We start from the raw sequence: 7,282 nt of genomic DNA, 5'->3' as shown, positions 1-7,282 counted from the left end.
TAATCTTGGTCATCTGTGACAAAGATAAAAAAAAATGCATGTCATCTGTAGTTCATCTTCTCCTCAATGCGACTGGTGATTGATATCTTGCAAAACATCTTCCTCTACTTCAGTGTTGAGAAAAGTCTTTGATAGAACAAATAACTTGAAGTTCATAACACAGACACACAGTCAGAATGCAGGGAGGATCCATCATCTCACAGTATGTTGAAATACAAAGAAATTAAAAACATCTGCAAACGCTCAGCAAAGGAGAGGTCATTGTGCATCTGAAAGTATGGGAAACTGAAAGCATTTACATTTAGGGCATTTAGCAGACACTTTTATCAAAAGCAACTTGCAATAAGTACATTTGTCAGAAGGAGAAACAATATACCGCTGTCTGTATAGTAAGGATGTTCAAGTACCAAGCACTTACAATCGCTAGGTTAACCAATTCCCCATATACAACAAAGACAGCTAGGAGAAGATGCAACACAACTAAGTACTTTTTATTGCAAAAAAAAATTGGAGGGCCAGAATAAGTGAGTACAGTAAGTGCAATGACGTAAAACCAGGGGTGGACTGGGACAAAAATTCAGCCCTGGCATTTTCTGTCCAGACCAGCCCACTACATTATCAGCACTAGGGGTGGGACGAGACGAACGGGAAGAACCCTGTATGTACTTTATTAAAACAATTTAATCAAGTACATCCATCCGAATAATAGTACAGCATTGCAAATAGCAGTTGTTGCTTTTTTTGTTTTTGTTTTTCAAGTTTGTGTCTCTTGTGCTGCTGACAAGAAAGGTGTGAAACCTGAACAGGAAGTTAACAGACATCCTGCGGTCGCTGCATCTCCAACCCCCATGTCTACATATCTACCAAACCCTTCTTACAGTTTTCCTCAGTCGCTTTGGTTCATTTCTCAGATCAGAAATGAAATTCTCAAAACTACCTGTTCAATCTTCACATCAGTGTGTCACTTGTGCACATGAAAAAAACAGTTTCTCATTTATATGAACACGTTGCAAATGCTTTGGTACATCCATGCACATGATTATGTACAATTCTCTGCTCTTTCCTACATTATCAATTGATTATTTCATGTTGATCAAAATATATTGTAATGGTCTCTATGGAATAGTCTCATCCCCACAACATTTGGGTATTAGTTCATTGCATAAGTCTTTACATGCAAAATGGTTGAACAAGTTTTCATAATATGTCAAGCATATTTATATACATTTCTCTACACTGGCATTAGACTCTTTTTTTTGTTATTTTTTCTAAATCTGTCCTGAATTGGTCAATTGCCCCCAGGTGAATCTAGACCTTCTCTAATGAAGGGAAATGTTTGAAGCGTTAGATCAACCAATGATCAACCAGTTTTACTGAAGTATCTCAAAGGTGCATCTCATGAACAATCAAGTATATATATAGCTGGAGCACAACACAAGGTTACAATGTTTAACAATGGAAGGACAAGGAATTGGACGGGGTCAACAGAGAAGAGGAAGAGGAGTAAGTCTGCGTGGCAGAGGAGTTGGGAGGCACAACAGAGGAAGAGGCAGAATGAACATTCCTGATGAGATAAGAGCCACACTTGTAGACCATGTTATCAATCATGGGCTTACAATGGCCGAGGCTGGTCGAAGGGTGCAGCCAAATGTTGGGAGATCAACTGTGTCCTCAATCATTCAGACTTTTCGTCAACAGAACAGGTATGTAATCTAACGATAGGCACTGTACTGTATACTTTCTGTAATGCTTCATATTACAGTAAAGTATTCTTCTTGCATTTTACAATATTCAGTAAGTATACTTTTACTGTAATGTACTTTTTTCCACATAGGATGGCAAGACAACCTCACAGGGGTGGCAGAAGGCCCCTTTTCACACCTGAACAGGAGCAGGCTATTTGCACCATGGTTGTAGAAAACAATGCCATAAGACTAAGGGAGATAAAGAGTGCCATTATAGAGGACAACAACATATTTGAAAACATCCAAACAGTCAGCATCTCAACCATTGACAGGTTGCTGAAAAGACACCAAATGAGTATGAAGCAGCTGTACAATGTTCCATTTGAAAGAAATGGTGAAATAGTGAAGGAGCTGCGCTATCAGTATGTACAGGTAAAACATGTATGAGCATGCAGTAACTTTACCTCACAGTAAACAGTACAACATCGTATAGTGATATACAGTACTGTAAGTGTGACATTTACACATTTGCTATGGCTGTAGAAAAGAAGATGCGATATGTGCTGTATACATTTGATGTAACTGTATCTTGTCCAAAATGAAAATGCATGTAATTCATAAAACTAATTTTGTCTTTTCTGGATATAGCGTGCAATGGAACTGGAAGCAAGTGAACCAACGCACAACTTCATCTACGTAGATGAGGCTGGATTCAACCTAACGAAACACAGAAGGCGTGGTCGAAATATCATCGCCACAGAGCTACAGTTGATGTGCCAGGCCAACGGGGCGGGAACATAACTATGGGTGCTGCTATCTCTGAGAATGGTGTGCTAACGCATATTCCCCTTATTGGGCCATACAATACAGAGCGTCTTGTCACCTTTTTAGACACTCTCTACAGGGATCTCATCCCTGAACCAGAGAGGGGTCAGATTGGAGATGACTTGCCAAAGTACGTGATAGTTTGGGACAAATGTTAGTTTCCATCGCTCCAACATCATAAGGCAATGGTTTGCGACCCACAACAGGATGCTGATGGAGTTCCTCGCACCCTACTCCCCATTCCTTAATCCCATTGAGGAATTTTTCTCAGCATGGAGATGGAAAGTTTATGATCACCAGCCACATTCACAGATGACCCTTCTGTGATGACATCACAGCAGATGCCTGCAGAGGCTGGATAAGACACGCTAAAAGATTCTTTCCACGCTGCATCGCAAGAGAAGATATTCGTTGTGATGTGGATGAGAATTTGTGGCCCAACAGACAGGAATGTCAGGAGGTGTAGGAAGACTGCACTCTAATTCCTACAGTACTGCATGTACAATTTTCCCTAAGGAGATTATCCTATGTTCACGTTTCTAATTTTGTTTTTTTCTTTGTGCTATGCAGTGTTGTCTTTTCCTTTCTGTATCACAATGACATGGTCTCTCAATAAATTACAGTCAATCTTAAATGTGAATCTTGTACAGTCTTTTGCAATCAATCTCCCACATACACTATGGTGTAACTTACAATTTACAATAATTGTCTTCAAAACTTCAGCCATAGTTTACATCAGAACATCCCTCCAGAGTACACTGTTATGTTGACAACATGACTAAGCAATTTGACTGTCTTATCCGTAGACAATGACACAAGGACTTGTCATTCTGATGGCACTGACATGTTCATTGAAACAGATATTTACTTTTGAGAGATGAACTAAGGATTTTGAGCAAGAGACAGGCTTTTGCAGGCAATCCATGGTGTTTTGCTATTTGAACACATTGTTTTGAGAAATGCACTTACTGCTTTGCAAATTTCATTTCTGATCTGAGAAATGTACCAAAGCGACTGAGAAAAACTGTAAATATCACACTTGATCCAACGCTAAATTCTCGCTTGCAGTTTTTAGTCTGTGAATGTGAAAATCTTTTGGTGTAAGCCCAGCATTAGTTAAAACCAGACTCGGACAATAATAACAAAAAATCCTGACAAAAATCTAAATAGAAACATATTACAGACAGTAGCAGCATTAGAGCTGAAACTCATTTGTTTCAACTGTGACTCATTGTGAAACCATAAATAGAGAATTTTTTTTTTTTTATCTGTAGCTGCGAGATAAAGTCTAAGAGATGAATTACAGGTCTGAACAGATATGCATTCTCATATTAGACAATAGACTTTTTCACACAGCCATAGATAAAAACAAAAAATATCAGTTCTCTATTTATGGTTATATTTATATATTGCCCTACTTCCTCGTCCGCAGCCAGCCAGCTACACTAGGTCATGACCAAATTCATGACCTGCAAGAAACAGCAAACAGAACTTGTACTCAGTATCTGTGTACTGAGTGACAAGTATATGTAGCCATGTAGACTTTTTGTGACGTAGTGACACTTAGTGAACAAATTTATCTATCATGAAGGATGACTTAAGTCTCAAAAGAGCCCTAAGGCCTGCCTGCATAACTGTTAATTGAACTTAAAAGAAATGCAGATGTTTGAAATTAAAATCATCAATATGAAAATCTTCAACCAGGAAATAAACCTTTGTTTCCAACATGGTCTCACAGGAAATCCGTGAAATGACTAAGGTCGGACGCTTAACTCGAAATCCGTGGCCATATCACGGAAACACGCCGATATCCGTGTGTGAGCCACGGAATAACAGTGTAATTTACTTGCATTGGAGCAAATTCCGTGGCCACATCACTGACAATTGAAGTGATTCCGTCAGACCACCAAGCCCCCGCTGTGGTCAAATGTGGCACACACACAGATTGAAACGGGAGCACACACACAGATTGAAACGGGAATCTGTGTGTGTGCCAAGGAATATCATTGTCATTTACTTGCATTGGAGCAACTTCCGTGGAGACAACAAGGACAATTTAAGTGTTTCAGTGAGACCACCCCGGGTTTTGAGTTAAGCCCCCGTGGTCGACTCGCTCGTTGAAACAAGGATCCGTGTGTGAGCCACGCAACAGCAGCGTCATTAACTTGCATTGGAGCGAATTCCGTGGCCACACCACGGAAATCTGCGTGTTTCCGTGATGTGTCCACGGATTTCGAGTTATTCGTCCGTAGTCACTTCACGGATTCCTGTGAGACCAGGTTGTTTGTTTCAATCTGAGACGAAACAAGTTGCATAGTAAACTCGCAAAATTAAGACGAATATCTCTCCCCCTCCCTCTCTCCCTCTCCCTCTCCCCCTCTCTCTCTCTCTCTCTCTCTCTCTCTCATATATCATAGAATAACTTATATTAGGTCAGGAAAACCTGTTTGACAGGAGATGATGGTAGCAGAGAATATAAAGAGACATTTATGAATTACCAATTGTCATTTTATCACACATATAGTATGTTTCTTCACATAAACCTTTAAACATATACATATTGCATTCCTCTCGCCACATTAAATAGTCATCACCTCAGTAAACAATAAATGAATTGAAAGATTACAATAAATTCAATGGCAAATATTGCAAATTAAACGAATTATTTCCTATAGGTTTACTTGTATTTTGTGCTAAAATTCAAAGTATCTCATCTGTATTTACAATACAGCATGATTCTGCATCTCCATTTACAGCTCATTAGTCCATATCAATGTTTACTGATGCTATGGCAACAAGAGACTGCTGACATTAGAAGCTTTTAGCAATGCTAAATCATCTGAACAATAATAACCCATAATATCACAATTCGGCATATTTAAACAAAATCAACCACAACTACAGTCACAGCCCTTCAACTCTGGGCTAATATGTTGTCACAAGTATGCAGTTAATTACTTCACATCAAATCACCTAATTTCATTGTACAACTGAGAACATCTCTTTGTGCATATGACAATAAACACTTTGAATTCAATTGAATTGAATCACATTCATTGTAAAAACGTTTTGTTTTGGACATTTCTCAAAATGTAGCCTAGCTAGCCCCAGGCTAACGTTACTTAGCATATATGCCTCCACTCGCTCGTCTCCCGGCGCAGCAGCACCAGCTGGGGTGTTGGTCCCGGTGTAAGTACCATATTGGCTCGGCTACCAGATCGGCTCGGGGTCCGTCGTCTGCTGATTACGTTACACAATATCATTGGCTGTACGCTTGAATGGGCGTAGGCTACATTGTGATTGGCTGCTAAGGGACAGTTGTGATTGGCTGTTTTGTGCTGTAGCTCTGGCTGTCGTCATAGCAACCACAGCGAGCACATGTGTGAGCGCGAGTAGGTCTGTCTAGTTTCGGGCATATGTCCCGTTTTTCCAGCCTAACGTGATTCAAAGTAGCCAAATCAGGCTGAAAATGTGCCCAATCTGGCAACACGGACGGCTTATCTTAACAGCCAAGATGATTCCGAGGGATGTTTTGTTTTTAGAAGAAAACTATCCATACAGATAGGTTTGGAATGGTCTATGTTCAAAATGAAAGATCATACAGGCTCTTTAATTTAAGCCATAAAAGACCTTATTGCTGTAGATAGCGTATTGTGTGACGTAATCAGCAGACGACGGACCCCGAGCCGATCTGGTAGCCGAGCCAATATGGTACTTACACCGGCAGCAAATAGGTTTGTACATTTTGAACATTTAGCAGCTTCCACCTCCAGAGAGTCGCAGTTTTTCAGCACCACCCGGGCGTTTCTTATGCTTATCCATTTTCAGCTCCGCCTCCGTCCCGACTCCCACGGCCCATGCCATGCGGTCCAGCCCACCCTGGTTTGTGTTGTGATTGACAGCACTGTCAGGGCTCTCTGAGCCTGTCAGCTTATGATTGATTGACAATGACAAACATAGACCAATAATATGGGTCGATGCTGGCCACACACTGCTAGCCCTCTGTTGCCCATTGGCTGGCCCAATTGGAGGGAATTTAGAGAGAGAGAAAAAAAAAAAACATAGCGGACCGGACCGGCCCACATTGGGTCAACGGCCCACCGGGACTGCCAAATTGCCAGTCCACCCCTGCGTACAACATACAATAAGTGTGTACATTATGTGCCAGGACGTACAACATACAATAAGTGTGTAGGAGGGGTGGGAGGGGGTGGAGAGATGCAGAGTCTAGGTGAACTCTGAACAATATGTTCTGCCGAACAGAGACAAAACATTTCAGGCCCGACAGTCCCTCCATCCAAGAGAGTTACTTGCCTGATGGCCCTCCACGTCAAGTCTGAGCTCCACATGTAATGGTTATAAATGTGTTGTAGTAGTAAAATGTTTAAAATGCTTAATGCAGTAGATAAGTAAAGAAATGCTACAAAATGCAAAAACGGACTTTTCTCACTATTTTTATCTGTTACCCATTGCTCTGCCCTTTGAAGTTATAATGTGATGCTGGTAAAATATGTTTTTGTTTATTTCCATGTTTATCTAAAAAATGCATTATTCTTTATTTGCTACAACATTATTCTGAAGAGCTAAATTAGGAAACTTGTTGCAGTGTTTCTTTATTCCACCTCCGGCCATTACAACTTGGGACTTTGACCACAACACTGCGTCCACGTTGTTCTTTCTATACCCCCCTTACAGGTAAGAACGGTGGTTGTGTAATTGTTCATGTATTTACGTTTTAATGCTAGTGTGGCGACACGAGGAGGCTTTACTAT

General features: G+C 40.6%; 1 long non-coding RNA gene across 1 annotated transcript; it reads right to left on the bottom strand.

Annotated features, from left to right (window-relative positions):
* Positions 1 to 763: 763 nt before the first annotated feature.
* On the bottom strand, positions 764 to 4,225 carry LOC132454016 (uncharacterized). Its single transcript, XR_009524854.1, has 2 exons — positions 3,536 to 4,225; positions 764 to 873 (listed from the first exon to the last, which is right to left on the bottom strand). It is a non-coding gene; the product is annotated as an uncharacterized LOC132454016 (long non-coding RNA).
* Between the last annotated feature and the right edge of the window lie 3,057 nt (positions 4,226 to 7,282).

The sequence above is a fragment of the Gadus macrocephalus genome, chromosome 3 (assembly GCF_031168955.1).
Source record: "Gadus macrocephalus chromosome 3, ASM3116895v1".
Taxonomy (NCBI): domain Eukaryota; kingdom Metazoa; phylum Chordata; class Actinopteri; order Gadiformes; family Gadidae; genus Gadus; species Gadus macrocephalus.
This window is presented reverse-complemented; position numbering and strand designations above follow the sequence as displayed.